The following is a 21,364-nucleotide window of genomic DNA, read 5'->3' as shown; positions in this document are numbered from 1 at the left end:
GGGCTTAACCTATGTGCATTTATGTGCACTGTTAAATGAGAAGCCTAAAGGTATTTCCAGGATCAGGTTAATAACGTGACAAGCTGGGCTTCTAAAGTTGCAAGGGTTGTTTTGTCTGTTCTTCCAGGTCACATAATATCCTCAAACAGTAACAAGCAAATAATAGCCGAGTGTTCATGGCACATGCCTGGAAGGCGGGGACAGGCAGGTCTCTGAGTTTGAGGCCAGCTTGGTCTACAGAGTGAGTCCCTGAGGGGCCAGTGCTAAACAAACAAACAAACAAACAAAAAACCTGTCTCAAAAAACTTAAACCCAATATTAATAATCGTGATAATAATAACAACAAAAATAACAAATATAATAAAAATAACAACTTGTCCAAACCCAAGGCTTTCATTTCTTGCATATCACCTACCAAGTGAAAAATATTGTACAAAACTCTAGGTATCTATGCTTACCTCGTTAGAATCCTCACATGCCTCCCTCACAGACAACTGTCAGAGAAAGGCATTAGGATTGCTCAAATTGACTTAGATTAGACATAATCTCGTCATATAGAACTGAGTCCATTGGCTCTGCAGTGAACAATGTCCTTCACATAGGCCCATGTCCTACTTCCTGGATGCTGTCCATATGCTACCCTACCTGGCAAATAGCATGGTATTGATGCAGTAATATTGAAATTGGGGTGTTCAATAATATCATAAGAAGTCTTTTGAAAGTGAGATTGAAAGATTGGATTCTGAGGTTTGTGAATGGATGTGGAACCTGAAGTAAAAGCAGAATTAGGATGGTGTCTAGGAAGTAGAAAAGATAAAGAAATTGATTGTTTCTGTTGTTGCTCTAGTTGGCAGCATGACCCTGGGGGAGGGGGCTCTAAAAATAGGACAGACTAAAGTTTTTGTGAAATAGTCAACATTATCCAGAGCCTCAGATGATGCATCCCATGAGGATTAAGAAAGGTCACCTAAGTCAAGTTCTCATGAGATCAGGCTGTATGATCAGTCATGAGAACAAGGAGAAGCTGCACACAGGAAAGCATAGTTTTCAGTAACAGCCATGGATCTCAATAGCTGAAGGGAATTCGTTCCTGTCCACTACTCCTCAGAGGAGCATGAAAGCACATCCCAAGAACAATTTGTGATTTGAAAATCTGACCATCAGGACCTACAAAAAGTAACCCATAATATTTAACCCATTAGATAGGTGATAACGTTTTAGAGCATCGAGAGGGAGTTGTGCATCCAAGGAAAATTAAGGTCTGAGGCTCTGTTATCAGCTGTGGAGAGACACAGAGCTGGGGATGTAGCCCAGGTCTTGTGTGGCTCTGGGTCCAGTGAGCACCAGTCAGAAAAATGAAACAGAAGGAATTGTACATTGATAGTTCACAAAATATCATATACTTCAGAAGACTGACCAAAGTCACTGAACAGTACGGTAAAGTGAATTTGGGTACAGAGAACCTCACAGATGCAGCTTAGGTGTTGGTGAGTCTAGAGCAGAGGTACCCACAGCCTGCAGGCCACATGTAACCCAGGTTAGGTGTGAATATGGTATATAACACAATACTTAAAACATGATGAGGTATCCTGGTGACTTTCTTTTAGGTAACATGATTCTATGTTTCTCTAGTGTGAACTTCATAGATGACAGTACTCTTGTCAGTGTGTTACAAAAAATAAACTTATGACTGCTTTCATGACACTTTGTTCATAGTATGGACACCATTAGATTTAACATTTGGTCCCAAACAATTCCTGCTTATCCAGCGTAGTCCAGAGAAGTCAAAAGGTTGGACATCCCTAGTCTAGAGGTTGTTTGAATGATAGAATTGGATAGTGTTTGGTAGGTCGATCTCCTTTTTTTTTTTTTTTTTTTCCTGAGCTGGGGACTGAACCCAGGGCCTTGCGCATGCTAGGCAAGCGCTCTACCACTGAGCTAAATCCCCAACCAAGGTAGGTCGATCTCATCTGATCTTAGTTTCACAATATCCTATTCCTGAGTTGTATTTGAGATCCAAGAGAAAATGGGACAATTTTATTTACCTGATCCCCAAATATGTTAGGGAAGTCAATGATATATGTTTTAAGGAAGGTGCTGTGACTTAGACTTAATGATATCAGACATCTCAGGAATTGTGGCCTTTGTCTTCAAGATGGCTGCTAGTAAATCCAAATATCACTTGATTGTAAGAAAAGGAGGACATAAGGAGAGAAGAAACCCAGCTGCTCTCATCCTAAGCAGATCTTCCAGAAGTTGCATTTAACAAGTTTGCATATTTTCATTGATGGAAATACAAATGATCTCTCATAGCTGTAACAGAAACTGGGATTTGCAACCCTAAATGCAATACCTTAACCCTCTTAGCGATCCTCATGGTGAACTTGAAGTTTTGGTCTTTCAGGTAAATGGTGTGCTAGATTTTCATACTGGGACAAGAACCTGAAGAAAGTAGCTTAAAGGGAGGAAAGACTGATGTCTGACCAACAGTTTTAGGAATTTCAATGGATGAAGAGCTTGCTCCTGTGTTGTGAGCCTGTGGTCAGGTAGAATGAGATGATTCCCCCAGAAGTTCTTTTATTGATCAAGATAGTTTTCACTAGTCTGAACTTTTTGTTATTCCAAATGAATTTGCAGATTGCTCTTTCTAACTCTATGAAGAATTGAGTTGGAATTTTGATGAGAATTGCATTGAATCTGTAGATTGCTTTTGACAAGATTGCATTTTTACAACATTAATCCTGCCAATCCTTGAGCATAGGAAATCCTTTCATCTTCTGATGTCTTCTTCTATTTCTTTTTTCAGAAACTTGAAGTTCTTGTCAAACAGATCCAAAAAGCTTGGAATGCTCAATTCACAAACCACATGAAGCTGAAGAAGAAGGAAGACTGAAGTGTGGATGCTTCAGGCCTCCTTAGAAGGGGAACAAAAATACTCACAGGAGGAAATATAGAGACGAAGTGTGGAGCAGAGACTGGTGAAAAGGTCATCCAGAGACTGCCCGACTTGGGGATCCATCCCACATACTGAACCAAACTGAGACAATATTGCAGATGCCAAGAAGTGCATGCTGAACGGAGCCTGATAGAGCTCTCTCCTGAGAGGTTTTACCAGAAGTTGGCAGATACAGAGGCGGATGCTCCCAGCCAATCAGTGAACAGAAAAAGGGGTACCCAATGGAGGAGTTAAAGAAAGGACTGAAGGAGTTGAAGAGGTTTTCAACCTCATAAGAACAACATCAACCAGCCAAACCCCCTCCCCCAAAGCTCACAGACACAAAACCACCATTGCAAGACTACACAGAAATGTACCTATGGCTATAGTCATGTAAGTAGGAGAGGGTGGCCTTGTTGGACATCAATGGGAGAAGAGGCCCAGGGTCCCTGTTGAGGCTCAGTGTCCCAATGTAGGAGAATGTCAGGGCATGGAGGTGGGAGGGAGTTTGTGGGTGGGTGAGGGAGCATCTCATAGGAGCAGGAAGAGGGGTTGGGGGAAGGGATTGCATGTTTCTGGAGGGGAAACTAAGAAAGGAGATAACATTTAAAACATAAAAATCCAATGAAAGAAAAAATGTGAAAAAAAAGCAAACAAACACAACATACAAAACCAAACCAAACAAAACAACTGGGACTGAGTCACTTTCTGGACAGCAGAGGTACAGTGAAGGCTGCACACTGAACTGTGGCTCCTTCCTAGTCTCCTGCCTATTTTTCCCTCAAGAAAGTTGGCATCTAAAATTGTCATGTCTAGCGCCCATCCCTGTCTTTTGTTATCACATGAAGAGGGAGACTGGGAGTTTTTCAGAAGATAACTAGTATGTGAAAATATTTTAGACATGAAAATAATTTAATTTATATGTGGTTAAAATAACAAAGGTTTGATATTTTACAAGGCAAAATTATATTTGACTGGAAATTAAAGCACAACTAGAATAAATATTTTAGATTCAGGGTAGTGTTGTTTTCTCACATCAGTGAGGGATGGCTAAGTAGAGGGCTCTGATAGCTCAAGGTATCAAGACTCCAATAAATATGATTCTGACACAAAAGGGCAAAGTCCCCTTTCTGTCTCCTGGTGCACTTCTGAGTTTACCCATGCTCTGACTGCAGAATTACACCTCCTCTTAAATATTTGCCTTCTAAGGACAGACAGTTTCCAGGATGTGTAAGCTCTGAATATCATAGTTGTCATTAGTCATATAATCCTGACCCTTTATATGTCACAGGAAATCATATTAGCTCAACAAAATTGCTTGCTTAAGTTTTAAACTTTTTTTCACCGGGGGAAATTGAATTTTCCTCTCCTGTTTTCTTATCATTAAGACTATTATCACCACGTGTTATCACTAATGTTTCCAGTATTTTCCCTGTAAACTTCCTATGTATTTCTCATTATACCTGTGTAAATTAAAAAATGAAACTTTTAGACTTTTTAAAATTCGTCTTGAAAATCCATATTGAACAGACTCAAAAGAGACTTGTAAACCCCAACACATGGTGTTCAACCAAGTCATAGAGAAGGAATCCCCACCCATTAGACAGTCCCTGACCATGCACTCAGGAGTTTAATCCTCTCCTGTTTGTTAGAGCCTCGTTATGAAAACCAAAGAGACGACCGGAAGTCCCACACCCGCGGATCCTGGCCCGCAGCAGCTCTCTGCTCCCAAACCCCGTGGGAGAGAGACCTCACCGCCTGATCAGGTGGGCACTCCTGAGGCTGCAGAGCAGAGGAGACCACCAACACTGCCCACCCCTGCCCACATCCCTGGCCCAAGAGGCAACTGTATAAGGCCTCTGGGCTCCCGTAGGGGAGGGCCCAGGGGCAGCAGGACCCCTGCGCCTGAGACACCGCCGGAACCTGAAGGAAACAGACTGGATAAACAGTTCTCTGCACCCAAATCCCGTGGGAGGGAGAGCTAAACCTTCAGAGAGGCGGACACGCCTGGGAAACCAGAAGAGACTGCACTCTGTGCACATCCAGACGCCAGAGGAAAACACCAAACGCCATCTGGAACCCTGGTGCACGGAGGCTCCCGGAAAGAGCGGCGCAGATCTTCCCGGTTGCTGCCGCCGCGGAGAGGACTTAGGCAGTACCCCACGAGCAAACTTGAGCCTTGGAACCACAGGTAGGACCAACTTTTCCCCTGCAAGAAACCTGCCTGGTGAACTCAAGACACAGGCCCACAGGAACAGCTGAAGACCTGTAGAGAGGAAAAACTACACGCCCGAAAGCAGAACACTCTGTCCCCATAACTGGCTGAAAAAAAAACAGGAAAACAGGTCTACAGCACTCCTGACACACAGGCTTATAGGACAGTCTAGCCACGGTCAGAAATAGCAGAACAAAGTAACACTAGAGATAATCTGATGGCGAGAGGCAAGCGCAGGAACCCAAGCAACAGAAACCAAGACTACATGGCATCATCGGAGCCCAATTCTCCCACCAAAGCAAACACGGAATATCCAAACACACCAGAAAAGCAAGATCTAGTTTCAAAATCATATTTGATCATGATGCTGGAGGACTTCAAGAAAGACATAAAGAACTCCCTTAGAGAACAAGTAGAAGCCTACAGAGAGGAATCGCAAAAATCCCTGAAAGAATTCCAGGAAAACACAACCAAACAGTTGAAGGAATTAAAAATGGAAATAGAAGCAATCAAGAAAGAACACATGGAAACAACCCTGGACATAGAAAATCAAAAGAAAAGACAAGGAGCTGTAGATACAAGCTTCACCAACAGAATACAAGAGATGGAAGAGAGAATCTCAGGAGCAGAAGATTCCATAGAAATCATTGACTCAACTGTCAAAGATAATGTAAAGCGGAAAAAGCTACTGGTCCAAAACATACAGGAAATCCAGGACTCAATGAGAAGATCAAACCTAAGGATAATAGGTATAGAAGAGAGTGAAGACTCCCAGCTCAAAGGACCAGTAAATATCTTCAACAAAATCATAGAAGAAAACTTCCCTAACCTAAAAAAAGAGATACCCATAGGCATACAAGAAGCCTACAGAACTCCAAATAGATTGGACCAGAAAAGAAACACCTCCCGTCACATAATTGTCAAAACACCAAACGCACAAAATAAAGAAAGAATATTAAAAGCAGTAAGGGAAAAAGGTCAAGTAACATATAAAGGCAGACCTATCAGAATCACACCAGACTTTTCGCCAGAAACTATGAAGGCCAGAAGATCCTGGACAGATGTCATACAGACCCTAAGAGAACACAAATGCCAGCCCAGGTTACTGTATCCTGCAAAACTCTCAATTAACATAGATGGAGAAACCAAGATATTCCATGACAAAACCAAATTTACACAATATCTTTCTACAAATCCAGCACTACAAAGGATAATAAAGGGTAAAGCCCAACATAAGGAGGCAAGCTATACCCTAGAAGAAGCAAGAAACTAATCGTCTTGGCAACAAAACAAAGAGAATGAAAGCACACAAACATAACCTCACATCCAAATATGAATATAACAGGAAGCAATAATCACTATTCCTTAATATCTCTCAACATCAATGGCCTCAACTCCCCAATAAAAAGACATAGATTAACAAACTGGATACTCAACGAGGACCCTGCATTCTGCTGCCTACAGGAAACACACCTCAGAGACAAAGACAGACACTACCTCAGAGTGAAAGGCTGGAAAACAACTTTCCAAGCAAATGGTCAGAAGAAGCAAGCTGGAGTAGCCATTATAATATCAAATAAAATCAATTTTCAATTAAAAGTCATCAAAAAAGATAAGGAAGGACACTTCATATTCATCAAAGGAAAAATCCACCAAGATGAATTCTCAATCCTCATCTTCGATTGGTTTATATACAAGTGTGCAATTTCTAGGCTTGAAAGTAAAATGATGCTATCTGGTGCTGGATAGAGGAGCCTTATTTTTTATTATGGCAGCTTGCTATTTTTGTAACATGGTGATTTGGTTGAACACAATAAAGTACAGTAGTAACTGATCTCCCCCTCTTCCTGGATGAGTGAGGAGATGATTAAATGTTGATGTCAGCATCCATGAGCATATTCAGATGAGCTTCTGCTTCTGTTGAAAAGGATGCTGTGTTTGATTGTGGTCCGAAGCTTTGAAGCACTACTTGGCATCTCCTTCCTTGGAGGTCTCACTGTTTTAACATAACAGATTTGATAGCTTGTTGGTAAGGTGAGGTCCAGCTTGTCTCCACTAGGTCATCTTCATGTGAATCCGGAGGTTATACGGTTTTGTTCTAGGGATATTTCATTTTTTTTAATAACGGTTTTAGCTGACATTCATGGAGAGAATGAACCCTTAGAAGTGTGCCACTAGTGAAAGGAAATCCTGTCTAGAGTATGTTTCTTTACAAAGCTGTGTCACACCATCCTTTGGGCCCTCTGCTGGAAAAGTAGAATCAAGTCTCAAATAATGCCTTTTAAATTGTATCCTCTAGTATTATAGATGTAGGACAGTACTGTATCATACCTCTGTGGATGTAAAATAGCTTGTACCTGCTTTATGATACGTAGTAGTGACCGTGCTTTATCAGAGCTGTTTTTAATGATGTTGCTCAGAATGTTTTCTTTCCAGATGATGATTGAGAAGCTAATTTAAAAAAAAAATGGTGCCAGGTACCACAAGAGTAACAGAACTGTGCTGTTTTCTGGGGTTTTGTTTTTTTACTTTTTTTTTTTTTAATGGAGTGTGCTGGATGTCTCTACAGTTTTGTTCAGATGACTGCAGAACCTGGAAAAGCTGTTGCTGCTGTTGATGCATAACACACTGCTATTATTGGTCTTTTTATATAAATATAAATATATATATACAGATATATAATTTGAATTTTTTGAAACTTTACCTGTGCTGTCAACTTTCGAAAAAAGTATCCCCGTTTACTGTGTTGAGTTGGCACTGTACAGAAATTAACAGCCATATTGGTCTAGAAATGTTGAACTTAAGTTTTTTCCATTTGTACAGGGGTAACACACTGTATTAAATATGTAAGGTCTTATATACGTGGGTTTGATTACAAAAACTAATAAAGTATTCTCTAAATTAAAAAAAATAAAATATGAATGCTCAAAAAAAAAAAAGAAAACCAAAGAGACATATGAAACAAGATAATCTTCCACAGTTTAAAAGAGAAAATAAAACAATCAAGAAAAACCCTCCCTGAAGGAGCCTAGAAAATATGGCAGGAGGCTTTGGGGATCAGAAAACAAGATCATATCTGTCGTGGTTTATAAAAAAGGAGCTATTTGGAAAGAGGTGAAAAATGAGATTGTCAGCTCTAAAAGGCACAGATGTAAACAATAGGATAGAAAAAGCAATGTGAAGGGCTATCCAAGAGGCGAGATGTCACTCAAGTGGTCACTCACAGGAACAGGAAGAGGAAGAGGGAGAAAGTATCAGAGAAGGAATAGGAGGCAGCAGGGCTCCAGGACATAAGACTGAAAGGGAAGGTAATGTGTACTGAGCATGAAGCCATGTGTCTGAAAAGACCATACCAGGAAAGTAAACTTTAGGCCACTAAAGACAAAGTGGGTCTTAATTACTGCAGTCCCCGACTTCTTGAAATTTGCACTGGAATTTGGATAAAAATGATGAAATGGCTTTAATGGGCACAAAAAATGCCCAAGCTATGAAGAGTGACCATAAAGTAGAATGGTTTGCAATGGCCACTTAAGGATATGCGCCCTTTCCCTTTCCAGTAGGAGTTGGTGAAAGGGGTGTCTCCATGACAGGATGGGACAGGATGCACGGGAGATGCAGCCAACGCACGGTATAAGGAGTGCAGTGTGCACAGGAGCGCAGAAGAACTGGCCTCCGGGACTGAAAGAATAGCGGCAAAGGCTACAGGGAAATGGAGCAAAAGAAAGAGGAACAGACAGGAAGCCCTGCTGAAGGCTCACTGATGAACTGACTGGATAGAACGGGGGAAATAAAGACAATGGGAACTCTAGGTAATTAAGTGCAGGAAACATGGGGTTGTGCAAGAAAGGAAATGTAACATCAGAACCATACAGAGCCAAACAAAACTACTGTCCATTTAATCACAAAACATCCCTATTTTATGTAATCCATTCTTAAGCCAATGAATGTTCACTGCAGATGGGATAATTATCAGGGAGATTTTATACAAAATAAGGCAGCCTTCCTATAATCCTACAGAAAAATAAATTAAGGATTGTGTTTAGTCCCAAGATATCAAAGGAGGGCTATGTATACAAACAATGGAAAAACAAACTTGGGGAAAGTTTAAGTTAAAAAACAAAAACCAAAGGTAAACATCTGGAACAACGCAAACCTCTGAGGTGGAAAGAGGAGAAACTCTTAAGGCACATCCTGCTCCATCACTCTTGCCCCCTTTCTGGGGCGTCTGGTCTCTTATGTCTGTTAGCTCCTTTTCCTTCTCAGGGTAGACAGTTTTCATAATAATTTCACCAAACTGGGAAGGTATCGAAGAAGGAACAGGTAATGAAAGAAGAATCAGATTAGTAATGCTGGGATGAGCAAGAATGAGCTACTGAAATGTCAGCACAAAGACAAATTTAAATTTATTATTCCTACTGAAATAATCCATATTCAGAAGGCTATCCATGTTATTATTTCACTTCCTGACATTCCAGAAGGGGCAAAGTTTTAAGGACAGGAAGATCAGTGATTGCCAGAGAGTGACATGAGGGGAGCCTGTGTAGGACAGAATATATAAAGAGTAAAGTGGCAGAGAGCATCCTAGGAGGACAGAGGAGTCCTTTCTCTTGAATCTGGTCATGGTTATGGGATATCACAACTGAGTTCAGACTCAGAACTTTAAACTGATACAAGTAAATTTGATTCGGTGTAAATTTAAAAAAAAATCAAAGTTTAGTTTTGCAAATTAGAAATGTAACAAAGTTTGGCTGGATAAAAGTCTCATTTAGTAAAATTCTTGCTGTGCAAGTCCAAGAACTGAGTTTACCACAGAACCTATGTGAGGAAAAGCTTATGATGGTGTGTGCTGGTTACTGGAATGGCAAAGCTAAGGTGATCCCTAGGGCTCAGGTGTGAACCATCCTACCATAATTGGAGAGATCTAGAACAATGGAGGCCCCATTCTTTAAAAGCAAAAAGAAAGGCAAATCATACTGGAGGCTGTACTCTGGCTTCCACGTGTACACATATTCTGACATGAACACACACAAGCTAACAGGGCATGGGGATGTAGCTCAATGATAGCAATCTTCCCCCACATGCTTAAATCTCCATGTCTTAAAAGATGAATAAGTCTGCACACATAGTTGTTTGTTTTATGTAGTGATCTAAAAGATCCTTCCTTCTCTGTCCCTGCCAAGGAATTACCGCTTGTGTGGATACCCAGGGAAAAGGAGCTACCTATGCCAATGTCATTCTGTCACTAGTAGAACCATGGAACTGCCACTAAATGCTGCAGAGGGAACACCTGCCAGCATGGACGCACCTGCCGTACGGGCCCTGAGCATCCTGTCTGTATGGCCTGGGAGGATATGCTGGAAGGTTCTGTGAGACAGATGACGGTGAGTGTGCTTCCAGCCCTTGCCACAGTGCAGCCGTGTGCTAGGAGGGAGTCAATCGCTACCCCTGCTTCTGTGTGCCTGGGTACCAAGGTGGGCACTGCGACTTGGAAGTGGATGAACGTGTTTCTGATCCCTGCATGAATGCAGCTGTATGGATCAGTGAGCTAGAAAGTTACATGTGTGTATGTCCTCAAGAGCATTCTGGTGTGCATCGTGAGTTTGAAATGGATGAATGTGGATCCCAGCCATGGTCCCATGTGTCAGGATGCTCTCGGGGCTGTCTCTGTAACTGTGTATCTAGATTCCTTAGAGACAAATGTGAACTCCATTTTGAAAATGTAACAGTCAGCCATCTTTCCATGGAGTCTATGTGTGGAAGGAGGAAAGTACAACTCCGTCTGCTCAGGTAGTAGCTTCACAGGGACATACTGTGAGACCTTGATGTCTTTTTCTGACCAGAGCCTTGTCACAAGGATACAACAGGTGAAGACACTGTTGACAGCTATATTTGTCACTGCTGCCCTTGATACACAGGTGTCTTGTGGGAGATGGACAAAAATGAATGCAGTAGCAACCCCATGCCAATTTGGGTGGGAATGTACACAGCGGGCCTCAGTCCTCAGACCTACATGGACACATTATGGGCCTGCCTTGCTCATTCAAGACTCTTGGAGTCTCAGGCTATGTTTGTATCTGTCAGCCTGGATTCACAGACAGGAGCCTCGCATTCATGTCCTCTGAGAGGCTCAACCCAGCAGCTGACTGGAACAGATGCAAAGGCCCACAGCCAAATATTAGATCGAGGATTTTTATATGGGTTGAAGAAGGACTGAAGAACCAGAAGGGGATAGGGACTCCACAAGACCAACCGAGTCAACTAAACTGTACCGCGTGGGCTCCCAGAGACTGAATCACTGACCAAAGAGCATACAAGAGATGGACCTAGGTCCCCTACACATATGTAGCTGATATGCAGCTTGGTCTTCATATGATCCCCTACAAGTGGAGTGGGGGATTAACTCACTCTGCTGCCTGCCTGTGGATTCTTCTTCCCCAACTGAGAAGCATTATCTGGCCTCAGTGGGAGAGGAAGTACCTAGTCCTACAATGATTTGAGGTGCCAGAGTAGATTGGTTCATAGGGATGGACCAACCTTTCTCATAGGTGAGTGGGAGGGGGCGTGGAGTGAGGATCCATGTGAGGGGTGATTTGGAGGAAACACAGGCTGCACTTAGAATATGAAGTGAATAAATAAATTAATGAAAACCTTGCAGTACTCTTTGTATTTTAGTATTTGTGTGTGTGTGTGTGTGTGTGTGTGTGTGTGTGTGTGTGTGTGTGTGTACTAAACTTGGTTGTCAACTTGACAAAATGAAGAAGAAGAAACCTTTGCTGAAGAACTGCATCCATTAGATTGGCCTAGAGACACGTCTATGGTCATTTTCTTGGCTCATCATTGAGACAGGTAGACCTGGGCAGGCACATAAGAAAGGTAGCTGATTAAAAGCAAGAAAACCACCCAGTAAGCAACATTCCTTCATGGTCTCTGCTTCAGTTCTTGTCTAGAGGTTCCTGTCTTGAGTTTCTGCCACAACTTCCCTTAGGGATTGATTGTGACCTGGGCATTGTAAGATGAGATAAATCCTTTTCTCTTTAATTTGTTTGTGTTCAGAGTGTTTAATCATTGTAACAGAAAAGCAAATTAAAACACTGTATTGAGTTAGAGTTAATGGGGACTGTGTGTGTTTGTGTGTGTGTGTGTGTGTGTGTGTGTGTGTGTGTGTGTGTGTGCGCGCGCGCACCCCACAGCTTACATGCTGTTCTGACTAATTTGATGTCACCAGGACACAAGCTAGTGTCACCAGAGAGGTGAAAGCCTCAACTGAGAAAACCCTCTCCATAGTATCACACTGTAATTTATAGGGCATTTCCTTAATAAGTGATTGCTGTGGGAGGGCTCATTCCATTTTTGGGTGGGGTCACTCGTGGTCTGCTGTTTCTGGATTCTTTAGGAAAGCAGGCTGAGTGAGCTATGGAGAGTGAGCCAGGAGGCAGCCCCCCTCCATGGCCTTTGCATTGGCTCCCACCTTTAGGTTCCTGCCCTATGTCAGCTCCTGTCTTCCTCCCATGAAGAACAGTGATATGGCAGTGTAAGCCAGATAAATCATTTCCACCCTAACTTGCTTTTAGTAATGGCTTCTTCCCAGCAATAGAACCCTCACAAGCATGCTTGTGGATGTCAGAGGACAACTTTCAGGCCTTGGCTCTCCCCTTCTTCTATGCCGAGACAAAGTCTCTCTTGTACTAGGATATTCTATGTACCCCAGCATAGATGTGATTCTATTTCTGTGAAAAAGCCAACATCCTCAGGGTTGGATTCATCTGACAGGAATAGCCAGTGTCTACCCATTGATCCATATACTCCCCTAGCCTTTCAATATTTCAAAAGCAAATACCTAATGTTCATAAAATAAATGAAGGATTAAATGAATTATGACAAAAAGCTGTCTCAGAATCAACAGGCAGATTAATCAGACAATGTTCAGTTTCCTCACAAAACCTCAGGGACCATATCCAATGGCAATGTTCTCTGTCCCACCATCAGTAACCACTACACTGAGTCTTATAATAATCACGTATCTGTCTTTATTACCATCCAAGTATATGTAAATAAACCCTTGCTTATTCTTGAACAGTTTAATGTCATAATCCTCAGAACCCACAGATTTCCCTTCTGTTTATTTGTTTGAGACTTTAATCTCCGGTGTGGGGGAACTCTACCCATTTAATATGTAGGTCTTTGTGGTTTGTCTTTGGGACTTCATGTTCATGATGAAGCCTACACATGTATATTATATGTCATGCACACTGACAGCTAGATGTGGAACAGGTATCACATTGCTGTTACAATTATGTCCAAACCACCAACAGAGCCAACATTTTCATACTTCAGTGTTTTAAGAAAAGTTCTTGTAATTTTAGAGGTGAACTGTTTCAGAAGTAATAGGACTAAGTATAAAATATTTTTGAACATTTAAACCTTAAGTTTACATGTAAAATTTGTACTTTGGAAAGTTTAAAGGGGTATAATGCTTTTATAATTGAGAACCTAGTATAATTAGGGAGCATAAAATGCTTCTTAAAGTTTAAAGCCAGGGCTTTGATTTTTGAACTTCTGGTTCTCAGGGACACAAGTGATAATAGTAGCACAATATTAACATTCTAATTCTCAACTACAACATATGTATATCATAACACAGACAAGCTAGATATAAATAACCTGTGTGGTTTATTTAGTGAGATTAGTACTGTGTCATTAAAATGAGTTAAAATTTTATATGTGGCAATAAGTTAGAAAACATACTAATGTTTTGATTTGTCCTTGATTAAAATGAGAGTCAGAATCCTAGAGGAGGCCACACTGTTTCGGACAGGACTTGCAGGTGAAGTTGTGGGTCACAGTGTTTTGTGAACAGAAATCTCAGCACTGCCAAGCAGCCTTCATCTCTCTGGCTAAGGAAAATCTTGATTAAATGCTTCCTGTGTCATTTGTCCCATGGTATAATCTGAATGCATTAATCTGCCCCTTGACATAAGCTTGCATGAATGTGAAAGTCTGTTTACTAATGTGAGAGAAGCACTCCTCTAATATTTGAGGTTGGTGTTAATGGTTTCATAACTACCTAAGAAAGAATATTGAACAATAGCTTTGGAAATGAGTGATATGGGAAAGTGGGTTTGTTCATGGACGCTATAAACTCTGTTTACCTCATGAGGCTGTTCTTCCCATGGATGTGTATTGATTTGTAACCAACTGACTCTCACCTCACAAAGCTGGCATTTGCAAATAAAATTAAAAGATGACTTTGTGTTTACTCATAACAAATATGGAACCTCCTCTTTCCTACGAACTATATGTCAATGTCTGTTTACTAAGCTTTCAGATAGAAGACGCTAACACTTTGTGTTAACTTTATATTAGATATTTAATCATGTCTATAAAGACATAAGATGAAAAATGATATGCTGGTTTACTACACTAAATTGTCTGGTCAGTCCTTGGAGGCCCAGCAGCTGAGTCTCCTGCCCTGTCCTCTCTGTGCGCCATCTTCTGGCCCACATTTGTAACTGTAGGAACGACTCTGCACTCTGCAGACTACAGCTCAGGCTGCCTCTTGGGAGATCTGCTGCCCCCCAGAAAATCCAGGAGAGATACCAAAACCCCAATTCCCTGTGTGCTGGGCCCCTAGCAAGCCCAACAGCCCAGAGGTCTACCCCATTCTTTCTGTCCTCCATCTTCCAGTCCATACCTCTACCTGAAAAGCAGATCTGCACTCCATTTCCTGGGCCACAGACTTGCCTGGGAGGCCTAAAGCTACCCAGAGCAACCAGGTCAAACAACCAGAGGCCTCTACCATTACAGAATAGTCTCAGAAAACTGCAGCCACCAGGGACTACCAATCCAGCCAGAAGAACAGAATCAACAGAAGCTAACAAAATATTACCTGCTGAGGTAAGTAAAGGATATCTAACTCACGTAAAGAGCAAGGCAATGATCTTAAACCTAATCTTATGAAGGTGATGAAACCTTTATAGATAAAGTAAACAATGCAGGCAAATACAGTCAAGCAGGGGAAGGGAATGAATACAGTTGTGTAAGACCTGAAAGTGGAAATAGAAGCAATAAAGTAAACGCAAACTGAGGCAATCCTGGAGATGGACACACTAGACAAGGGAACAGGAGCTACAGACATAAGCATCATCAACACATTACAAGAGATACACTAAGAATCTCGGTGTAACAAAGAAACTGATATACATGCCAAAGATAATGACAAATCTAAAAATTTCTAACACAAAACATCCAGGAGGTTTAGGACACTATGACAAGACCAAACCTAAGAATAATAGGAATAGAAGGAGAAAATCCCCAGCTCAAAGGTCCAGAAAATAACTTCAACAAAATCATAAAAGAAAAATTACTCTAACTTAAACAAAGAGAGTGTATACATGTATAAGAAGCTCAGAAAACACCAAATGGATTAGATTAGAAATTAAAATCCTCCTGCCACATAATATTCAAAACATTAAATGTACAGAACAAAGAATATTAAAAGCTGCAATGGAAACAGGTCAAGTACCATATGAAGGCAAACTTTCCAAAGTTAACCCGGACTTCTCAACAGAGATTTTAAAAGACAGAAGGGTCTGAACACATGTCATTCTGAACGTAAGGGATCACAGATGTCAGGCAAGACTACTATACCCAGCAAAACTATCAATCACCATAGATGGAGAAATCAAGATATTCTATGACAAAACCAAATTTGAACAATATATTTCTATTAATCCAGTCCTACAGAGGTTACTAGAGGGCACCAAAAATATGGCATTCCTGCCTCTCCAGCTCTGCCATATGCAACCTATGTGGTGTAGCCTTTTGCAGGTTTCATCTGGCTGTACTCCCTATGTGTGCTTCATCTCAGAAGATGGACCACAGATAGTCCTGGCATCTACTGTATTCTGTGGCCCTCTTTCTACCTCCTGTTCCACAGGGTGACCTGAGACCTGAGAGGAGAGTTTCTATTGGAGATGTTCTGTTTAGTACAGAGTGTTCTTCCAAAGTTTATTACTTTCTTCATATTAATTGGCTCAGGGTCTCTCTATTTGTTCCCATTGCTGCAGGAGGAAGCTTCTCTGATGATGGCTGATCAAGGCATTGACCTGTGAGTATAGCAGAATCTGGATAGGAATGATTTTTTTTTTAACTTTCCTTAAGCAGAACAGCCATATTTGCTTTTCCCTTTGGTCCCTGGTCAATCTGGTCTCAGGTTCTCGACCACCCAAGCAAACACTGGGTATGAGTTCCATCTCATGGGGTAGAGATCACATCAAGACCCATATTGGCTGGTTAGTCCCACAAGGTTTGTTCCTCTGTTGCACGAGCACATCTTGGATGCAGGTTGACATTATAGGCTGAAGAGTGTGTGGTTGGGTTGTAGTTTAGCTTTTGAAGTGGGGGAGGAGCTGAACACCTTCTAGTAACATGAGCACAGGTCCCTAAGGAGTGAAAACACTATGGAGGCTCTAACTTAACTTCTCCATGTTCACTGGGGGTGTCAGTGCTATCTTCAGCAATGGGGCTTTGCTGTCAGGATATGGAGAACAATCAATTGCCTGAAATATGGTGGGTTGGTTGGAGGTTCCCATGGCATCCTCTTGGCCAACAACTCAAAGAGATGCAATCTATTGCCAGTACTGAAATCTTCATTTGGTGACATGATTGTTGCTCTGTATCCCATTTTGTATTCGTGTTTCTCTCTCTCTCTGTGTGTGTGTGTGTGTGTGTGTGTGTGTGTGTGTGTGTGCGTGTGTATGAATTTCCTTTAGATCTCATTCACATATGTATATATGTTACAGTTCGTCTATTCTATTCCATACAACCCCTCACATGCCTCTTCATTTTAGCCGTCAGCCCCTGTATTTCTCCCTTTGTTATGTCTTCTCTTTCCCTCTTCATTTGACCTTCCTGTTCCAGACCCTGTCTCTCAGCCACCATTAACTATATATTCTATTTTCCCATTTAATGGAGATCTGCCCCTCTTCTCTCTTCCCTTACTCTTTTCATAACCTGTGGTTATAGAGATTGCAGAATTAACAGCTAACATCCACATATAAATGAATATATAGCATCTTTATAATTCTGGTTCTGAGTTACACTGAAGACTTTTTCTAGATCCATACATTTACCTCTGAATTTCATGATTTCTTTTTCCTTCTTAAGCTGCTAATGGTCCACTGTATAAATGTACCACATTTTTAAATCCATTCATCTGTTAAGAGACAGATATTGGATATTTCCAATCTCTGACTATTATGAATAGAGCATCAATGAACATGGTCGAGCAAGTGCCTCCATAGTAGGATGAAACATTCTTTGCACATACGCACAGGAGAGGGATCTTGAGGTAGATGCATTCCCAGCTTCCTGAGGAAGAACCACACTGATTTGCACAGTGGCTACATGACTTTCCATTCCCGTGGGCAGTAGATGTATGCTCCCCCTTCTCCACATCCTAGGCAACATGAGTTGTCACTAGTGTTATTGATCTTAGCCATTCTGAGAGGTGTAAGGTGGAGTCTCAGAGTTTGATTTACATTTCTATGACTACAAGGATGCTAAACATTCCTTTAAGTGTTTCTCAGCCATTTGGGTTTCCTATAGTGAAAATTCTGTTTAGATATGTTCCCCATTTAATTAAGCTATTTACTCCCTTGATATCCTTTTTATGGGGGGGGTTAATGTATTTCTGATATCAATCAAGTAGTGTATATATAGTTGGAAATAATTTTTCTCATTTTTAGCCTTCCACTTAAACTATTAATGGCAAATTAGATCATTCTCTATGGGTGGACACAAAAAATTGGCATAAACATTGCAGCAGTTAACAAGATTTATTAAAGTCACTTAATGAAAGATCCATATATAATAATACCTTGTTTACATCAGTAATTTAGGTGAATATACATTAAAATACTCATACTAATTCTTCAAGAACTTCTTACAATGTCTTTTGATCATATTCCTCTCATATGCTCCCCCAAATCTGCTCCTTCTTCTGTGACTCTCAGCTTTGTATCTCTTCTTCATTATTTAATACTCGCAGGGACAGACCCTTAAAGAAAACCTTTCCTCCCTCCAGCAGAAGCCATTACTGTCCATAGTGCATCTGTTTAGTAGTGGGGGCTCCTGGAACCTACTTATTCCATGCTTGAGTGTTACTAACCTGATACTGTGCAGGTGATCAGAGTTGCTGTATGTCATGAGGGCAGGAGACACTGTGTTCCTCTATTCTCCCTGACCTCTGGCTCCTACAGTCTTTCTGCTCCATTTTCCATGATGGTCTTTAGGGCCTTGTGGAAGGGATATAATATAGATATTCCATTAGTCATGGCTGAAATCAGTGAGAAAAATGTATAAAAGAATCAGTGAAATGAAAAGTTGTTTCTTTGAAAACTTTAACAAGATTGGCACACCTCCAGGCAAAGCTAACCAAAAGGAAGAGAATCATAAAAATATCAAAGTTAAAAAGGCAAAGACATTAAGGACATTCAATCCTTCTATAATTTGCATTCTGCCAACTGAAAAAATCTTCCTTTAAATAATTTCTAAATCTTTATGATCTACCAAAATTAAATCAAGACAATGTGAATAATTTTGGAGTCCCATACTAACCAATGACACAAAAACAGTAATTTTCCCAAATAAAGGAAGCCCAGACCAGATGGATTCAGTGTAGAATTTGACCAGATATTTAAAAAACAGATAACACTCCTGCGTTTATTTCTCAAACTAGGAAAAGAAATTCATTCACACGTATTCTTTAAAGTCAGTGTTAACCTATGTTGAGAGAGAGAGGGAGATGGAGGAGAGGAGAGGAGAGGAGAGGGGAGGGGAGGGGAGAGGAGAGGAGAGGAGAGGAGAAGGAATCAGAATCAGTGAAGAGAATGACTTACAGGCCAGTCTTCCTGATGACATATACATACAAATTCTCAATAAAATTCTTGTTAATCAAATTCAAAATCACATAAAAATATCATTCACCACTCTCAAGGTGTCTTCATTCCATCATGCAGATGTGATTTATCGTATACAAGTTGACAAATGTATTCTACCACATAAAACGACTAAAGGACATAAACCATCTGAGCACATTACTGGATGAAAAGGGGGAGAGGGCTTTAACAAAATTCTTTATCCACTCCCGAAAAAGGGACTCTAGGGATGTAGAATATATCTCAACATAATAAAGGCAATGCCCAACAACTGCACAGCTAGCATTCTGAGAAATAGAGAAAAATTCAAAGTAATTCCATTACACGCAGAAATAAGACAAGGCTCTCCATGCTTTAATTCCCTATTCAATACAGTACTTGAAGTCTTAGGAAAAGAAAGAAGACAACTGAAGTTCTAAGGGATACAAATGAAAAGGGGAAAGTCAAATTTTAATTTAGAGATGATATGATTCTACCAAAAAATATCTAAAATCTTATCTCTAAAAAATTAAGTCTCTTAAAGCTGATAAACACATTCATATAAGTATCAGAATGCAAGATTAACACATGAAATTCAGTAGCCTTCCCGAGTACCAATAACAAAAAGTGGGAAGGAATAGTCCACTCAAAATAGTCTTAAAATATATAACAAAACACCCTGGATAAGCACACTTATAAAGCATACTATTAGTAAGAAGACATATGAAGTACCCACGATCCATTCTGAATACATATAAGAACTTTCCAGCTGATGTTCTGAAAGACCTTAAAGACTTGAATAAATCAAAGCTTTTATAGTTTTATGGATAAGTAGATAATATAATAAGGTCAGTTTTGATAAATTAATAAAATACAAAAATCATGGTTAGAAAATTTTACTACAATAAATCACCTACTTTTATGAGAGAGAGAGAGAGAGCTTGTTTGGAGGTTCTAGCGGGGGAGCACAGCTACTCGTATACCCTTGACCGAAGACCAGTCCTCCTCTATTCAGGGAAGGTCGTCCTCTTCGACCAAGCGCGCAGCTTCGGGAGGGATGCACATGGAGCGGTGAGGGAGGAAGGGGACACCCGCCTAGCCAGCCAGATCAGCTGAATCAACCCTGGCGATCAATGGGGTGACAGATGTCGCAGCCAGATCGCCCTCACATCCCACCTACTTTTATGAAACTCAGGAATTTGATTATAAATATTCTACTATGGGACAAAAGACAACTTTTAAAGTACAAAGAGCTAACATGTTTACAGATAATTTTAAGGAGAAAAAAACAGGGAGGCAAAAATGTCATCAGATTAAAAAATTGAATAGTTACATAAGCAGTGTGATGTGGTTGGCAGAGTGGAGATTTCAATGGATTGCAGTGTCCAGGAACTGTTTGTATTGGTCAGAAAGATGAGATTACACACCGGCAGGATGATGAGCTATCAGAGCAGGTCTCAAGAAAATGCCAAATGTTCTAGTTTCCTATTGTTATAGTAAAACATAAAAATGCCAATTTGTAAAATGAAGGTTTTATTCACCTCAGCAGTTACAGTTCATCATCAATGGAATCCAAGGCAAGAACACAAGGCAGCAGCTTGAAAGCAGAGAGGAACTCTGCTTACTCATCTGCTCAGCTACCTTTCTCTATGACCTCTCCTCACCTTACTAGGGCTGAACCACCCACAGTGGGCTAAGTCCCCATACATCAACTGCCATCAAGAAAATGCCAAAGACACAGCCTGCCAGCCATTCTGATGGTGTCAATTGCTTAAGAATGCATCATTTTCTCTCTCTATTCCCAGACCCCGTGGGAGAGAGACCTCACCGCCTGGTCAGGTGGGCACTCCTGAGGCTGCAGAGCAGAAGAGACCACCAACACTGCCCACCCCTGCCCACATCCGTGGCCCAAGAGGAAACTGTATAAGGCCTCTGGGTTCCCGTGGGGGAGGGCCCAGGAGCCGCAGGACCGCTGCACCTGAGACACCGCCGGAACCTGAAGGAAACAGACCGGATAAACAGTTCTCTGCACCCAAATCCCGTGGGAGGGAGAGCTAAACCTTCAGAGAGGCAGACACACCACCGGAACCTGAAGGAAACAGACCGGATAAACAGTTCTCTGCACCCAAATCCCGTGGGAGGGAGAGCTAAACCTTCAGAGAGGCAGACACGCCTGGGAAACCAGAAGAGACTGCACTCTGCACACACATCTCGGACGCCAGAAGAAAACAACAAACGCCATCTGGAACCCTGGTGCACTGAAGCTCCCGGAAATGGTGGCGCGGATCTTCCTGGTTG

At 41.2% G+C, this 21,364-nt stretch overlaps 1 long non-coding RNA gene across 1 annotated transcript in view; it reads right to left on the bottom strand.

Moving 5' to 3' along the window:
* LOC120096933 (uncharacterized) overlaps positions 1–21,364 on the bottom strand; it is a 105,514-nt gene that overhangs the window by 45,464 nt on the left and 38,686 nt on the right. Inside the window, exon 4 of the long non-coding RNA XR_015638696.1 lies at positions 18,319–18,445. This is a non-coding gene — a long non-coding RNA (uncharacterized LOC120096933). The remainder of the gene's footprint in view (positions 1–18,318; positions 18,446–21,364) is intronic.

Source organism: Rattus norvegicus, chromosome 15 (genome assembly GCF_021556685.1).
Source record: "Rattus norvegicus strain SHRSP/BbbUtx chromosome 15, alternate assembly SHRSP_T2T, whole genome shotgun sequence".
Classification (NCBI taxonomy): Eukaryota; Metazoa; Chordata; class Mammalia; order Rodentia; family Muridae; genus Rattus; species Rattus norvegicus.
The sequence above is the reverse complement of the archived record's forward strand: the minus strand, read 5'-3'. Positions and strand labels throughout refer to the sequence as shown.